The sequence below is a fragment of the Mastigoproctus giganteus genome, chromosome 2 (assembly GCF_048544385.1).
Source record: "Mastigoproctus giganteus isolate SK-2022 chromosome 2, ASM4854438v1, whole genome shotgun sequence".
Lineage (NCBI taxonomy): Eukaryota > Metazoa > Arthropoda > Arachnida > Uropygi > Thelyphonidae > Mastigoproctus > Mastigoproctus giganteus.
In genome coordinates, this window is record NC_143576.1 from 260248117 (window position 1) to 260266246 (window position 18130).

The window sequence follows — 18130 nt, forward strand, 5'->3', positions numbered from 1 at the left end:
TGGGGTTGTAAGAGTGGACCATCAAATTGGAAGATTTACGTGATTTTGAAGCTAAGGATATTTACAACTGTGACGAAACAGGGTTGTTTTTAAAGCTCTTCCTGAAAAAACAATGAGTCTAAAAAACGAAAAGTGCCTGGGTGGAAAAATTTCTAAGGAACGCGTGACTGTGCTATTGTGTGCAAATATGCTGGGAGACTTTGAACAACCTCTTGTTATAGGAAAACCACAAAATCCTCGTTGTTTCAAGGGCATAAAGTTGAATCTTTTGAATGTTGACTGGAAGTCTAATAAAAAAGCGTGGATGACATATAATTTGACGTATGACATATAATTTGACGAGATATAATTTTTTTTTTTTTTTTTTTGGTAGTTGTTGGCGCATAGGCTTCTGTGGCCATAATGCACCTCCCAAGGTTTTTGCAGTACTTTGATCCAAGCCCGAGGCGGGAATCGAACCCGCGACCTTTGGGTTGCTGGGCAGAAAAATTATTTTCATGGATAATGCTGCATCTCACCCGCACATTGAATTGTATCATTCAAATCGTTTTTCTGCCACCAAACACATCTGCAGAGTGTCAGCCCTTGGATCAAGGGATAATAAAAAATTTTAAACCTCACTACAGAAAATGTGTTTTAAGACATCTCATTACAAACATGAACGATGTAACATGTGCGAGTGACCTTGCAAAGAAACTCAGCATCCTAGATGCGATTCAATGGATTTCCTCTTCAGTAAACGCAATTAGAAAACAAACTGTCGTGAACTGTTTTGCAAAGTCTGGCTTCTCAAATGCAAAAATTGAAGTTGTGAACAGCAATGTGGAGCACCAAGAAGAACAAGAACTTCAACATCTATTGATAATGTGCGATACTTCCACTACAAGTGACCCTGGCTACAAAGATATAGACTCGAACCTCACTACAGAAGATGGTGCTCTAGATATCAACGACATTATCATCGATATTTTTCAAGAAGTTCCTCATGAGGATGAAGAAATGGAAGGAGGTCATTCTGTCGAAGAACATATTAACGACGAACCACCGATGAAAATAGAAGAAGCGCTCATACAAATCAATCGTTTAAAAATGTTTTTCGCCGCTGAAGAAGATACTGAAGGACTTTCGATGGTTTCTTCACTCCAAACAAATGTTGAAAACAAAATTATCAGCCGGAAGAAGGTGCAGAAGAAAATAAGTGATTACTGTATGTATTTTTCTTAAGATAAAGTCATAATATGCATAGCACAATTGTATGTATATTATTTACAAAAATATTGTGCAAAATCTGTATATAATTTAATTTAATTTTATATTAAACGTTTAACGATTTTTTTTTCTTTCTTTTTTTTTTTTTTTTTTTTCTCCCTCAGACTTCTTGTTAGCGGACACCTCTCTCTAACGGACACATTCTCGTTCCCCATGGCTGTCCGTTAAAGGGAAGTTTCACTGTATTTATTAGAAAAACTTTTGGGCATAAAGGCAAGTAAGGCTCCTGGAGTTGATGGCATATACTTTGTAGTTTTGAGGGAGAGTGTGAGGAAGTGTATTGAATCATTGAGATTAATTATGAAGGCATCTTTGGACTCAGGAGATTCCTTTGAATTGGAGAACTGCCAATACATAATAGCAGTTCTAATTACAGACTGGTTAGTCTGATTTCAGTGGTAGGAAAAATCACAGAGGCAGTGATTAAGACTGCAATCCAGGGACATTTAGATAGATACAGCATTCTGAAAGAGACACAACATGGCTTTGTAAAGGGTAAATCATGCTTAACTAACTTAATAGGCTATTTTGACAGAGTTACTCATGAGCTGGATTTAGGGACCAATTTCAACATAGTTTATTTGGATTTTTGCAAAGCAATTGACTTGGCCCCTCATGAGAGGTTACTGTATAAGCTTCAACAGGTTGGGATTACTGGTAAGATTATAAGATAGATTGCTGGGTGGCTGCAAGGCAGAGGGTTGTGATTAATGGATATTCTTCATATTGGTGTAACATCAGGAGTGGTGTTCCTCAAGGATGGGTTCTTGGACCATTGTTGTTTTCTCATTTTCCTAAACAACATCGATAAAGGGATTGAAGGTGATGTCAAAATGTGCAGACAGCAAAGACTGGTGGAATCATTAATGATCTGTGCCAAGCAGCGCTCCTTCAGGATGACCCGAACAGACTTCAAAGATGGTCAGAGAAGTGGCAGTTATGTTTTAATGCTACCACTTCTCTGCTGCTAAATGCAAGGTCTTAGACTAGGAAAATAGCAATCCACAAATAAATTACACACCTGGTGGGGATGAATTAAAAACAGTGGAGGAGGAGAAAAGGGATCTGGGAGTTACAATACAGGCAGACAGGTTTTCTGAACGGTATAAACAAGCAGCCAGGAAAGCCCATGGTGTTCTATCAATGATCCCACTGTATAAGGCACTTCTAAGACCACATTTGGAATAGTGTTCAAGAATGGAGACCTCATCTGAAAAACGATATTGAGTTTCTTGAAAGGGTCCCCCTCAGAGGTGATCTGATTGCTCTGAAAGGGATTAGTAAAATGAATGAAGGTGGAATTTCAGAACTAGGGAAATTCAAATTACAGGGGTTGAGGCTGGCAGTTTGAATAAATCCAGTTACCTGTGTGAGGAGGGAAGCATATAATTTGCATTTTCTTACTACCTTTTTTTTTTTTTTTTTTTTTTGCACAGCAAAAGCCTGTGGCTTCCTTGCACTACAAGGCAAATACACATAAACTAAACTATTATGGAACTTTATTAGATAGTATGAATCAGAGCTGTACTACTCAATATGTTCTACGTTGATAATAATATTAGTAAAATGATAAGAGGAGTTTACCTCAATGTAGTACATAGAATACTTCCGTATGATACCCTCCAGAAATTAAAATGGAAAAAACCAAAAAAACCGACAACTTACCGGTACATTAGAGTAAAATATAAATAATTAAATAATCAATTTAACACAATTCAAATCAATTTAAAACAATTAAAAATCAAATTAACGCAATTAAAAGAATCATTAGATTGCGTTAATTTGATTTTTAATTGTTTTAAATTGATTTGAATTGTGTTAAATTGATTATTTAATTATTTATATTTTACTCTAATGTACCGGTAAGTTGTCGGTATTTTTGGTTTTTTCCGTTTTAATTTCTGGAGGGTATCATACGGAAGTATTCTACGTACTATACTGAGGTAAACTCCTCTTATTATTTTACTAATATGGAACTTTATATATTATATTACATTATTTACAACAACAACAGCTTGTGATACTGATACTGTTCATTTTCTGACTGCTCAAAACCACTAAATGTGGTGCAAGAGCCCGAAGATGAGCAAGAATTACTGGCATTCAAAGGTTCAGCACTGTATTCTTCCATCAAATTTTTCTTCAAACCTCCATACAAACTAATTGCCTTCTCTGGGGAATTCTACGTTGCATATTTCCTCTATAAACAGATTTAACAATCTTCCCATCTCAATCATGACAATATCTAAATCGATTTAATTTCATTGCACTTAGGCAGAGTTGCTACATTCCCACATTCGAAGATTTTTCTTTATTCTCTATTAGCTCTGATGGTGGACCACACTAGATCAAATGTGTTTGATCTAGTGTGGTCCACCATAGTTTGGCACTCTTGCAGTCAAGTATTTTCAGAATGTATAATTTAGTTTCTAATGACAAGTCTTTCTGATGGTTTTCCTCCTTCACATTATTAGCCCTTATTAACTCACCTGACCACTTTTAGGCTGTTTATATATATATATATATATATAAAGTGAGGTTGAAACTACCTACACTGTGCTGTCACTTTATTAGGCACACCCCCCCTGGTGTGCACACAAATGGTTTGTCCCACAACACTGCAAGTCACGACAACAGTTGTGGATATAAATGCAGCAGAACAACCTTTCTAGTATCAGTTAAACGTACAAACCGTAGCAAGAATGGGGAAAAGGAGTGATCTAATGGACTTCAAATGTGGCATGGAATTAGGTGCAAGACGTGCTGGACAAAGCACCTCTGAAACGGCAGTTCTCCTGAACTTTTCCCACGCCAAAGTTTCAAGGGTATATCGAGAATGGTGAAACGAACAGAAAACATCCTCTCAACGGCACTCCTGTGTAAGAAAATCGCATGTTGATGAGAAAGTAAAGTGTAAAGTGTATTTAGTGTCTAACGGCACCAGGGGTTTCCCCCATCTCCGCGTTGCTTTCATTGTGGGTGTACCAGTTCACTGGGAAGGCCAGAGATTTAAAAGTGTGTGGGAATTGTTCATGTGTTGTGTTCTGTACCGTTGTTCATCTGGCCATTTAGCCGCTGGACCCCTACTGAGGCCCAACGTTGCCCACACTTAGCCCCGTGGAGGCAGACCAGGTACACCAGTATTTTTAGATAAGTACTCTGGCAGGTCCTGCCACCTAATTTCCTGAGATTTCAGTGGCTAGGACCTATATATATATATTAAAAAAAAAAAAAAAAAAAAAGGGGGGGGGAGGGATAAACGCTTGAATTTAATTAGGCCGAAAGAGGTTGCAAGTGTGTCGAGTTTGGCATTTAAAATTTTTACGTTGTGTGGGGCATTCGCTTTTCGCTGGCGATATAGGTAGAGTAGGGGGAGAGATGGAAGGCTGGGGGGAAAAGACAGAAGTATGGGGTCAATAGGGAAGGCGACCCCAGGTATATCAGTGGGGCATGTCCTTGCCCCACCAGAGGGAAATGAGGGGGTGGGGTGGGGGGGCAGAAAGTCCTTCCCCTCACCCCACCAGGGATAGGGAGAGAAAGTGGGGTGGGCAAGGGAGCCCTGCCCAGTTCACCATAGCGGCAATTTGCAGTGCAGTCTGATGATGACTCGTTGGTGGGGCTTGGTCCTTTTCTAGGTGTGTGGGTTTTTCCTGGGTGCGACGACATCCTGGCTGGAGCCACTCCCACTGGTGTTGATGAGAGCGGTCAGAGGAGGATGGCTAGAATTGTGCAAGCAAACAGACGGGCCACAATGTCACACATCACATCAGAATACAACCTTCGTAAGCAGAACAAAATATCACAATGGACGGCTAGTCGCACATGGGCTACAACAGCTGACAGCCACATCGCATACGTTTGTTATCAATTAAGAACAAGAGAGCACGCCTCCTGTGGGCATAGCAACACCAACACTGGACTATCGAGGATTGGAAAGCAGTTGCTTGGTCTGACGAGTCGAAGTTCCTGGTGCATCATGTTGATGGAAGGCTCAGAATTTGGCGAAAACAACATGACTCCATGGCCCCGTCATGCCTGACAACTACTGTGCAAGATGGAGGGGCAGTGTTATGATGTGGGGAAATGTTTCCTTGGGACACATTGGGTCCATTGATACCCGTAGATTCACGTCTTAATATCACATCGTACCTAAACATTGTTGCTGACCAAATGCACCCAATCATGTTGACAGTTTATCCTCAGTCACATGGTTACTTCCAGCAGGATAATGCACCAGTGCACAAAGCAGGAATCACTATCGAATGGTTCCAGGAACACAACGACTTTTCTTTGTTGCAGTCCCGCTCAGTCTCCGGATCTCAATCCTACTGAACATCTTAGGGATGAGCTGGAAAGGGCTATTTGCCGCAAGCATACACCTCCGCCGAATCTTAAGGAACTGCGCGACACACTCATGTCTGCATGGTACTCCATTCCTGTACGTTTTCAGAATCTTGTTCAGGCTGTTTTGAAGGCTAAAGGAGGCTCAACATGCTACTAGGTAGGTGTACCTAATAAAATGGCAGCAGTGTATATGGTAAGTTGAAATCAATCTTGCAGACATAAAGCACTCAAAACAACACATAAACCAGAAGTGACTGGAAACCAAAACTGAACTGAAAACATCATTTTGATCAGTGGTGCTACTGCTCTCAAAATGCACATCACATGAACCCCGAGCAGGCACTCCCTCTCCTATAATACCACAAGGTGTGAGGATGCTAAAATGTATTCAAAAAATGGTACATGTGACTGCACACTAGCTACTTCAATATATTTCCCCCTATAGCATTGAATGACTATAGCATTTTATAGCTGTGGTCAAAGGAAACTCTTGCTGGTATAAAACAACTACAGAAAATAAACCAAGATGAGCAAAAATAAATTTTTGGCAAACAACAGACATTTTCTCCTTGTCATAAATTCGAAATGCAGCATTTTCAGTTTGGCTGGCAATTTAGCTGCTTTCTTGTTAACTGCAGTATCAACTAAAAGTCATTAATAAATACCGAAATTAAAGAACATACCTTTGAAGGAATGCACTACAGTTCATTGGAAAATCAGATTGAAGAGCATTAGTTTATTTTTTGATTGGCTCAGACACCTAAACAGCTGCTAATGGATAATCCCTCTCAAGGCATTTGGAGTGAATAGAGGTATTTTGGGAAAGCAGTTTCTAGGGGACCATATCACTTGCTTGCTAAAGTTGAGTGCTACAGCAAACAAGTGCTGAATAAACTATGAAATGGGGGGGGGGGAATAACATATAGCTAAATTGTCACCTAACCAATTATGCCAAATCTATGAGAACGCTTTCCAAATTGCTAAACGGTTTGTTTAGCTGACTCCTGTCTATTACTTTATGCCTGATGAATGGCGGCTCGCACAGTGAGTGAGAGGTACACAAATTCCCATGAATCAGTTTCTATACAGCACACAAGGAAATGGATAAAATGTAAAGGTAGTATATACAGTGTAAGAATACTATATAAGGGAGATTCAGGAGGAATAGTAAATATTTTGGGAGGTTATAGTATTGATTATTCTGATAAAAAAGTTCATATAAACGTATGTTTAATTCTCAATGGATAAGGAGATACAGCTGTTTGTTCAACTGTTTCCTAACTGCAGAATACAGAATTCAAGAGCATTTACTAGTGTTTACAACACCAGTTTACAGCACTCATATTTCTTCTGAATGTGCAAATGAACAAAATGTGGATGAAATAGAACACATTCTTCAGTCGTTATAGAGTGCAGTCCTGCTATTAGCACATGAAGAATTTCTACATGTATCAGTGTTCCACAGACAAGATTATGGTGAACATTATATCTTGCATCCATTTCACATACAGCAGGTGCAACACCTTCAAACAGGAGAAGATGCCCAGGGATTGGAATTTTGTCGGTCAGCAAATGCTAGTCACCAATTAATTCCATTAATACTGTTCGGCGATTGAAGCTACTTTCACCCATGATGGTACCAACAACACCCATAACTCTCATAGGTGGTGAGACGAAAATTCACATGTTACTGTAGAAACAATATTCAATATTGCTTCTCTGTAAACACGTGGGACAGTATCATTGACAATCAATTTATTGGGCCTGTTGTGTTACAAAATCGTCTTACAGGACCCATTTATCTAGATTTTCTGCAAAATGAACTGGTGTCCTGCCTTGCTGCCTGTCTAAGCTCAATGATTTATCAAACATTGGTTTGTAGTGATTGAGGGGCAGGGGGCAATTGGTCATAATCCCACTGTATAAAGTGGAGATGGGAGAAATCCCAAGTGCCGTCTGACACGAACATGTATAAGGCAGTGGTTTCAACCTTTTTTTAATAACAGCACCCTTAATCAATTTTCTCAATATATATATAATTAAAAAATATATATGTTATATGTTATTTATTACAATAATATAATTATAAAAATTATATTTCTGATTGCAAATTATACATATACAGTATATAATTTTATTCTTTGTATAGAGGTATACTAAGTAAACCCTTCCCCATCTCTTCCATCATGCACTATGATTGATGACTTTTCAGGTTATGAAAAGTCATCAATCATATTGATGACTTTTCATAACCTGAAAAGGATCTCGCCACGATGAACATCGTGGCGAGATCCAATATTCCTTACATTTTGAGAGTATAGCACTAAAGCGGTGTTCGCAGGCCGGCCGCTACTTAGTACACCGGACCGAACCTATTGGTAACTCTCTAGGAGACTTCCGGATCAGCTAGTGTATAATCTTGCTACCTCTATTCTGCCAGATAGTGACTGGAGGGAGTCCAAGTAGTGTGTATGCGGGGAGCATTGTCGAGGCCACGTTATGTCAAGAATCTGGATGTATTCTTACCATGTGTACGCCATATCCAAAAATTTCATTACTTCATACAGCATGTCACACCCACTTTTTCTTACTATTGAATACACCATTAATTGTCAAACTAATAGAGCAAGCTTATCTGCGAAAATATCTAAACCTCCCAAACACTTCCTAATTCATTTCACAAATATACATGGTCTCAATTCTAATCTCAACGATGTCCATTTCCACTTGCAATCTGCCAAACCCCATGTACTTTTTCTGACAGAATCTCAATTATCGGTTGATTCAACTACTGCTCATCTCAGTTGCTCAAATTATTCGCTGTATGATTCCTTTCGATTCAAAGATGGTACTTGTGCATATGTCCATTCTGATATTCCCTGTCAGAGACTTGGCAATTTGGACTCTCCTCTCTTTGATCTTCTCTGGCTTAAAATCTCTCTACCTCATTGTGTCAAATTCATCTGTTGTCTCTACCATTCTCCCAACTCCACTAATCACTTAGAGCTCTTTGACTTCCTCGCTTTCCAACTTGACTTTCTCCAGTCCAACTTTCCTAACAGTGAGGTAATTTTCCTTGGTGTTTTTAATGTTCACAACTCCAGCTGGCTTCCGTTTTCTACCCACACCGACCCAACTGGTCGAGATGCTGAGGCTTTTCAAATTACTAATGACCTTGCACAGACTGTTCATTTACCTACAAGAATACCGGATAATCCTAACCATACAGCAAACACGCTTGATCTTTTTCTCACAGACAACCCTTCTAAGTACACGATCGAAGTGAGAGGTCCTTTAGGCACTTCAGATTAATACTTGGTGATTGTCTCTTCTACAATGGAGCCTTTATCTCATGGCTATTCCCAACCTCGTATTGTTTGGCATTACAAGAATGCAAAATGATGACCTGCGAGATTTCTTTTCTTCTTTTCCTTGGTCGCATTACTGTTTCAAAACTTCTGATGTCAATGTTTGCTCGGATCGTGTCAGTGAAATTATTCTTGCAGGAATGGGACCCTTTATCCCACACTGCACTTTAAAATCTCATCCTTTATCTAAACCTTGGTTTTCCAATAAATATGCTAAGACCGTTGAGGAGAAGAATGTTGCAATCGTAATTGGCTTGTTTCTAATTGTTCAGTTTCATTTTTTGCCTACACCAAAGCTCGCAACAATTGTAAAGCAGTTATTAATCAGTCCAAACTAGTTTGAAAAGATTAAGAGTAGAAAACTTTCTTTTTTGCCCTAATGGTAGCCGAGCATTCTGGTCTCTTGCCAAAGCTATTGGCCGCAACTTTTGCCCATCACTGCTCCCACCTCTTTCCAAACCAGGTGGCTCTGTTATCACTTCAGCCAAGGATAAGGCTGACCTGCTAGCATCCCATTTTTCTTCCAACTCATGTATTAATGATCTTGGTAAAACACCTCCAACCTTTCCCAACACGCTCCATTTAATGCCTCCTGTGGTCTTCCGTCAAAATCCTTCTGACGAATCTTGATGCTAAGAAAGCTCCAGGTCCCGATGGTATTTCTCCACTTGTTCTCAAAACCTGTGCTCCTGAACTTACTCCTATTCTTTGTCGCCTTTTTTCACTTTCTTATTCCAAAGGTGTTTTTCCTTCTGCTTGGAAATTTGCTCATATCCAGCCAGTTGCTAAAAAGGGTGACAAATCCCTCCTATCCAATTATCGTCCCATTGCAATTACTTCTACTCTTTCTAAAGTAATGGTGAAATAAATTAACCGCCAACTCTTAAACTACCTAGAAACCTTCTGTCTGATCAACGATCGCCAGTATGGGTTCTGTCACTGTCGATCCACTGGTGATATTCTGGCTTATGTTACCCATTTATGGACTAATTCAATGGAAAAGTTCGGTGAAACACACGTAGTTGCTCTTGACATCTCAAAGGCTTTTGATCGTGTTTGGCATAAAGGTCTTCTAAACAAGCTTCCATCTTATGGTTTACCAACTGTTTTTTGTAATTGGTTATCCAGTTTTCTCTCTGATTGCTCACTGAGGGTGATGGTAGATGGCTCTCTGTCTTCTAACTTCTCCACTAATACCGCTGTCCCCCAAGGTTCAGTTCTTTCCCCCACTCTTTTCCTCTTGTATATTATTGACCTTCTTCCATTGACTGGAAATCCTATCCATAGTTTTGCCGATGATAGCACATTGCATTCCACTTTCCATTTTGAGGAAAATGGAAAGTGGAAAGTTGAAGCTGATTGCCCTGCTCAATCAGCTTCAACTTCTCGAAAATCTGCTACCAATTCCCTAAATGCCGATCTTCAGGTAATTCTCCAGTGGGACAAAGACAACTTAGTTGATTTCATTCAAACCTTCTAAAACTCAGTCTTGTCTTATATCTCACAAAAAGGATTCATCTGCTCCTATGCTTATCTTTGATGATACTCCGATTTCTAGGCAAAATGATATATCTCTTTTGGGAATTACCCTGACTTCCAATCTCTCTTGGCACAAGCACATTACAAATATTGCTTTCTCTGCATCTAAAAAACTTGGTTTTCTCTTTCGCTCTCGGTATTACTTTTCTTCCAAACAGCTGCTCACTCTGTATAAATCACAAATCTGCCCTACCATGGAATATTGTTACCACATCTGGGTTGGTGTCTCCAAAACCTCTCTCAGGCTTCTTGATTCCATTCAGAAGAGGGCAGTTAGGTTAATTAATGATTCATCTCTAACAAAGTCTCTCCAACTCGCTGTCTCATAGACATACTGTTTCTGCTGCATGCCTCTTCTATTGATATTTCCATGGGCACTGTTCTTCTGAATTGGCTTCTATAATTCCCGTTCTCTCTTTCAAAACAGTCCAAACTCGTGCAGCCACCAGTCAACATCCATTTACTGTCCAACTTTAAACTCACAGAACCAACTCTTCATCTTCTTCATTTATTCATTCAACTGCTGTTTTCTGGAACAACCTTCCGTCATACACATTTCCTGAAAATTACAGTCTACAGAAGTTCAAGTCCAATGTCAACAAATATCTTCTTTAATCTTCTCAACCAACAACCAAAGTACGGTACTAAATAATATAGGTTCTAATACATCTCGTGTTTGGGGTTTACATAAAAAAAAACCAAAAAAAAAAAAAAAAAACCATCAATTATAGATCAACACAAAATTAAAAAGATACTGTACACCTTTTTATAATGAAATAAATATATAAATTAAATCATAATAATACGTTTAAGTAACTTAAACCCAAATTATGTGGCACCCCTGGAATGTTGTTGCTGCGCACTAAGGTGCCGCAGCACCCCTAGTGAAAACCACTGGTATAAAGCAATTGTAAGACTGTACCTGAAAAAATACATTGATCTTCTTGAAAGAATCCAAAGACATGCAACCTGCTTGGTGAGATCTGCAAAAGGGCATCCATATGAGGAAAAGCTTCAAAAATATGTGGGCTATAGAGCTTGGTTACTAAGCACCTTAGAGGAGATCTAATTGAGGTATCAGGCTGAGAGATAGTAAAATGAATGAGGGCAAGATTTTCTGTTTTGATTTCAGTAACAGATGATATCTTAAGGAGTCCTTATGTGCTGTGCTGTGATGTAATGACTAGATCGTAGATATAGCTTAGCTTAATTTTCAGCACTCACCTCATAGTAATCCACTTAGTTGGTTGAAAGTTTCACCACGTACATAGTAGTTATGAGATTCTAATAACTTAGAGAAATTATAAATTTAAAAATTACTAAGATATGAGCTTTAAAAATTTGCCTAAGAAAGGAAAGTGCACCTTCCATTCTATGGTTGTCTAATTAAAATAAATTAAAGTGAGATAGAAAGCTAATAGCCGCGCACGAGTGTGTTCTATACAGGTTAAGTTCCCGAAACGCATTTCAGTGCACATGGAAACTTTATACTGGTTAAATTCCAAATAAGGGAGAAGTTGGTTGGAATCTTTTTGTTTAATATGTTGAACGATGTGTGGTGCTTAAACCACCCAATGACGAGGGTTTCATTTTGAAGGATTTTATAACTGGAATTTAGTAACTACTGTAATTGCTGAATCGATGAGTGGGTTAGGATTATAAGATTTAAGATGTTGTGTTAGTTCTGTACTTGATAAATCAGATTTGAAGCTATTAAAGTGGTAGCATGCACGTGTGTTAGAAATTTTTGATGTCTCAAATTTTGCTGTTGTACTGCCTATGTAACGTGCTTCACATGATTGACATCTAATCAAATATATAATGTTATTATAATCCCGTGTCCCATATTCATATGTTGTCTTGTACAAATTGAATTTAGAACAATTTATTATAAGATGTAAATATTAATTTGATATCTGTATTCTTAAAAACCTGTTGAAGTCGTCTAGCATAGTGTTGATAGTATGGGAGGGCGATAAGGGGTTTGTGTATCTTATTCACGTGGTTAGTAATGGTTTCTTTTATTAGTTGTAACGGGTATTTCCTGTCGATAAATTTTTTGGTGAGGTATTGCAATTCTACGGATAGGTCTGTTTGTGTGTGACTATATTTAATAGCATTATATATCTGATTGTATAGAAGTGCTTTTTTGATGTATAGAGGATGGCGTGAGTAGTAATGTAAGAACTTACCCATATATGTGTTCTTTCTGTATATTATTAACAGTTTCTACTTCGAGGGTAAATTTCAGTCTCTCATGTGTTGTATTAAATGTGTTAAATAAAGTATCGATAGTGGTTTTGTTGCCCATTAAAAGGACGTCGTCCGCGTATCTCATAAACAATTTAATCCCTGGGGGAAAGGGTTGAAGTATTTTTTCTTAGGTAGATTTCGGATAAAGGGGCAAAGATACAGAGGCCCATAGGAAGGCCGAAAATTTGTTCATAGATGTTATTTTGAAATTTAAATTGCTTGGTATAAAGTAACAGTGATGTGAGCTCTAAAATGTCATTAATGTTTAAGTCAGTACGTTTTGTCAAAGTGCCGTCTTTAATTAATAGTTCTTTAAGAGCCAGTAGTATGGCTTCGATGTGCACGTTTGTATATAGGGAGACGTCGTCGAAGGATGCGATAATATCGTTTTCAGATATGGTCATGGAAGTTATATGTTTGTGTGCCTGTTTAGTACTGTAAACCGTGAACCAAGAAAATCTCATTAAAGGTGAAATAATTTTGACGAGGAATATGGATAGATTAGCATAGGCGGACTGTTTATGGATGACAACCTTAACCAACACACAAGTTACTTTAAAAATAAATAAGTTCTTGTGATCAATCTATCACAATTTTTTACAAGTATATTTACTATATATACTATATTTACTATATTATACTATATAATATATTATAAATATACTATATTATATTTACTATATATATACTATATATTTACTATATCTCTATAGTAAATAAAATACACTGGTTGCAGAATTACAAAAACACATTAGAAAAATTTTAAGTCAGTTTAAAAACTAAATTAGTCAAGAAATTAATGAAATTTCAGGCAATGGTGTTCTTTAGAAAATTATATTGTATTTTCATTTCTATGCACATTAATTGACCAAAATATATATATATATGTTCTAGTTTATACTCCAGCATGACCACCAGGTCAGGAGTTTACAATAAATCGTCAATACAAACGTTAATCATATTTAGAAGTCACGGGTTTGAATCCCAGTCCATTCAAAGAGTGCGTGCTACTGCACTCTCGCTACTGACCACTCAGCTACTTCATGGCTTAATATACTTTAAGATCTGCTAATTGATCATGATCAACCATATTCCAGCACTTGCTATATGTTAGGGTGCTTCGTATTCTCAAAAAATTTCATTTAACACATCGGACAAACATTCTCAACTTCACTGTTGATTCAATAAGTAAAAGAAAAGTTTAGTTCAAACAGGTAATAAACTTTGCAAGGACATATGTAGAATACAAAACATCTATTGTAGAAATTTAAAACAGAAAAACTGTGGAAAATTGGAATGTTAACAGATGCCACAGTGAAAATGTGTTTACACTCCCCCCCCCCCGAAAGAATACAGAAATTGAAATTTAGACAAAAATTAAATAAATAAATAAAATTTAAAAAAAAACATGTATTTTTGCAGTAAAATTCATGTATCATGCAAAGCACTAACCTTATGTGTCTTCTTGAAGCTACCCTTTGGTCTTCCACGACCCCTTTTGGGTTTTGGTTCATCCGAAACTGCAGTGTCCTGTAAATTACAGTCTCATATTATACACATCAAAGATATATATTATAAATGTTAAAACTGTTCCATTGACTACTCCCTATGCAGACCTTACCGTTTTATAAATATATATGAAAACCCCAAACACAAAAAAAGCTATCACAACCTATGGTAGTTAGTACGGTGAATGGGTTGAGAAAATTAAAGATACCTGATGACATTGGCCTTGAATTTCTGTAAACTGTAATTTTTAGGAAATACATACGAAGGGAGGTTGTTACAGAAATTAAAGGAATAGTAGTAGTGGCAAATGATGCAAGAAAGCCAGCTTATATAACATCATGCAAAAAAAAAAAAAAAAAAAAAAGAAAAGAAAAAATGCACTACACACTTCTCCCTTCCATACCCTCCAAGAATCTGTCTAGTTCTCCCTTGAATTTATTCAAACCATCCACTTTCACAACAGATAGAAGCCTGTTACAAAAATCAACCATCAGCTGGCTGAAGGCAAACTTCTGCACATCTATTCTATAATCATCCCTATTCAACTTAAATTTATGGCCCCCTTGTGTGTAGTCTCGGCAAAAGAAAGGATCCATTCACATTCAGCTTACTCAATCCATTCAAGCCTTAAACACTTCAATCATATCAAAATGACTCGAATGAGTACAATGAACAATTGTACAGAGAAATAGCGTGGGTTAGTAAAACAGTAGCTTATAGACCTAGTCAAGCTCCGTGGTTTATTTTGAATTGAGATAGCACGATCTTGAAAGTAATTAATACCTTGTGTCTGTAGATTTACCATTCGTAACTTGTTTAACTCATGCCTTTCACTGAACTGTCTGTTAAAGAAAGTGGAACAAATCACACAGACCTTTTTCTTCAAAAACTGCATTATTATTTCTTGAATAGTTTCCTTAATGCACAGATCTGAAATCATTTGGGATTGCACATCGATCATTGGTAATGATTTCCTGCAACTTTTTAATCAACTCTGGTCTCTAAACTGGTTTTACCCAGCCAGGATGTTCGTTTTCTTCCAATGATTCCAACCACCCAGTCGAACATGAAACTTGATGTCTGCTGTTTGTTTCATTGTCCCTCCACAACACAGACACAGGAGAGATGTACAGTTCAGCTCACACTGTGTTCTGAAATAGCGACAATGCTGCAGAGTACACTCTTACAATTCTCCCTCATTTGGGCAAAGTTCATTCCCAATAGAAGAAATTTTCTCTCTTTTTTACCATTTCCATCCTAACAAAGAAATCAATAATTAGAGTAATACAATCATAATTTTCCATCTAAGCTCCCAAATGCAAAGGGAAATTCACAACTAAGAGTCCAGTGCTGACACAGGACTCTACGCCTCAACTGGGCGAAAGAACATCAGCACTGGACCTTTGATTGAAGACTGGTCTCCTGGTCCGATGTATCCTGTTTCCAGTTATTTTGAGCAGATAGGAGGGTGCATATTTGGCAGAAACCTCACGAAGCTATGCACCTATCACGTCAACAATGAACTGTTCAGGCATGTAGACAGTCGGTAATGATCTGGGGCATGTTCAACTGGCACATGGGAACTCCAGTACATTTAGGTGCATCTCTTAATGGTCCAGGTCACGTTTCCATCCTTGCAGATCATTTACATCCCTTCATGGTCATCATGCACCCACAGGGCAATATACTCTTCCAGCAGGACAATGCACCTCCCCACAGAGCAGTGGTGACTAGAATAAGTTTCGAAGAGAATTCCGCAGATTTTACCACCATGGAAGGCCTCCCTGTTCATCGGATATGAATCCCATGGAGCATCTTTGGGATGCTGTGGAAAGGTTTGTTTGAGCTTTGGATCCTCCACCCAAGAATGCAATGGAATTATGGACAGTGGTGCAACAAGCATGGATGGAAACCTGTGGAATGCTTTTGTGAACTAGTGGACTCAATGCCTTGTCATGTGACCACCCTTATTAGGGCAAAGGGTGGACCTACTCGTTACTAGGTAGGTATCCCCATGATTTCTGCCCACTCAGTGTACATATACATTGCATACATTAAAACGCAAACTTATATATGTACAGTATCATTTGTATAGTATATTGCACATTTAATAATACCATATTATCTGAATATAATTTTTTTTTTCTGACTACATGTATTTCATCAAATCATATTCAAATTTTTTAAATTTATGAAATGGTATTATTGCTTAGCTTTTCTTGAAGTGCTTCACTACTAATTAAACCTTTCAGCTCTATATCTCCATCCTGATCACCCATTTGATTCTTCATTTTGTTAACAGTTTTGTCATGTTAATATTTGTAGTGCGATTATGTTGTCATTCAACCATGGCATACATAGTACAGAAATTGGAACACAAGATGTTATGAGATGAGTGCTGGTGCTGCCAACTACAAGAAGTAAACATGAAATGAAAGAGTAATTGTTCCTCGAGCACCGCAGTCAAGGTCAGCAGCATTGCCGCTATTTCAGAACACAGTGTGAGCTGAGCTGTACATCTCTCCTGTGTCTGTGTTGTGGAGGGACAGTGAAACAAAGAGCAGACATCAAGTTTCATGTTCAACTGGGTGGTTGGAATCATTGGAAGAAAACGAACATCCTGGCCGGGCAAAAACAGTTTAGACACGAGAGTTGATTAAAAAGCTGCAGGAAATCATTACCAATGATCGATGTGCAATCCCAAATGATTTCAGATCTGTGCATTAAGGAAACTAGTCAAGAAATAATGATGCAGTTTTTGAAGAAAAAGGTCTGTGTGGTTTGTTCCACTTTCTTTAACAGACAGTTCAGTGAAAGGCATGAGTTAAACACTGCAGAAAACTCACTGAGGCCACTGAAAGCAAACTCAACTTCCTGAATTCAATCATTACAGGTGGCAAGATGTGGTATTTTCAGTTCAACCCCACAACAAAGCAATAAAGTGTGGAGTAGAAGTTGGCAAACTCTCCCAAAGCCAAAAAAGTTTGTCAAGAAAGGTGAAAAATCAAAACCACTCATCAGTTTCTACAATAGCAAGGGAATTATGCATGAAGAGTTCATGCTCAAGGGTCAAAGTGTAACTGCTGCCTGCTATCTGGACGTTTTCAAACATTTGTTGTGGAGAATCTGTAGTGTCCAGCCTCAGTATGGAGAAGATGGCAGTTGGTTTCTCTTGCACAACAATGCGCCACACCACAAGGCTCTCTTTATCAAGAGTTTTTGGCTAGCAAAAAAGTCTGCATACTGTCACACCCACCATATTCATCACACTTAGCCCTGTGCAGTTTTTTTTCTTCTGAAACTCAAGGCACCATTGAAAGGCTGTTATTTTGACACCATCCAAAGCTCTGTGACAAGAACATTGAACAGTATACCAATCACAGCCTTCCACCAGTCAATCCAGTTGCTTTGTGATCATTGCATGCAGTGTATTTTGGGAGAAGTTACTTTAAATAAAACAAGATTAGTTTACTCATACACTGATCATTAATTTTTTTTTTTATGGCATCAGTCTCGTTTTGCAATTGCCACACTGCATAGGTTTCAGTTAAATCGCACCGATTTAAATCCACAATTCATTTTGCAAATCCATTGTGATAAAGGCCGGTCTTCTTCGTTAGTATCAGTTTCAAAATTCCACATAATGAGAAGCATTACATGGTTTTCTCAGATATTCTGAAACCTTTTCTACTGTATCCAGTATTGTGCCATATCTCTCTCTCTCTCTCACACACACACACAAGATTTGACACTTCATATAACCCCTTGATTCACCAGTTGCAGGTAGTATGGCCATAATTAATTATATGCAAATTAGTTATTACAAAATCAACAAAAAATATATATAA

At 38.0% G+C, this 18130-nt stretch overlaps 1 long non-coding RNA gene across 1 annotated transcript in view; it reads right to left on the reverse strand.

Annotated features, from left to right (window-relative positions):
* Positions 1-18130, reverse strand: part of LOC150090425 (uncharacterized) — a 96193-nt gene that overhangs the window by 34451 nt on the left and 43612 nt on the right. Inside the window, exon 3 of the long non-coding RNA XR_016546707.1 lies at positions 14226-14303. This is a non-coding gene — a long non-coding RNA (uncharacterized LOC150090425). The remainder of the gene's footprint in view (positions 1-14225; positions 14304-18130) is intronic.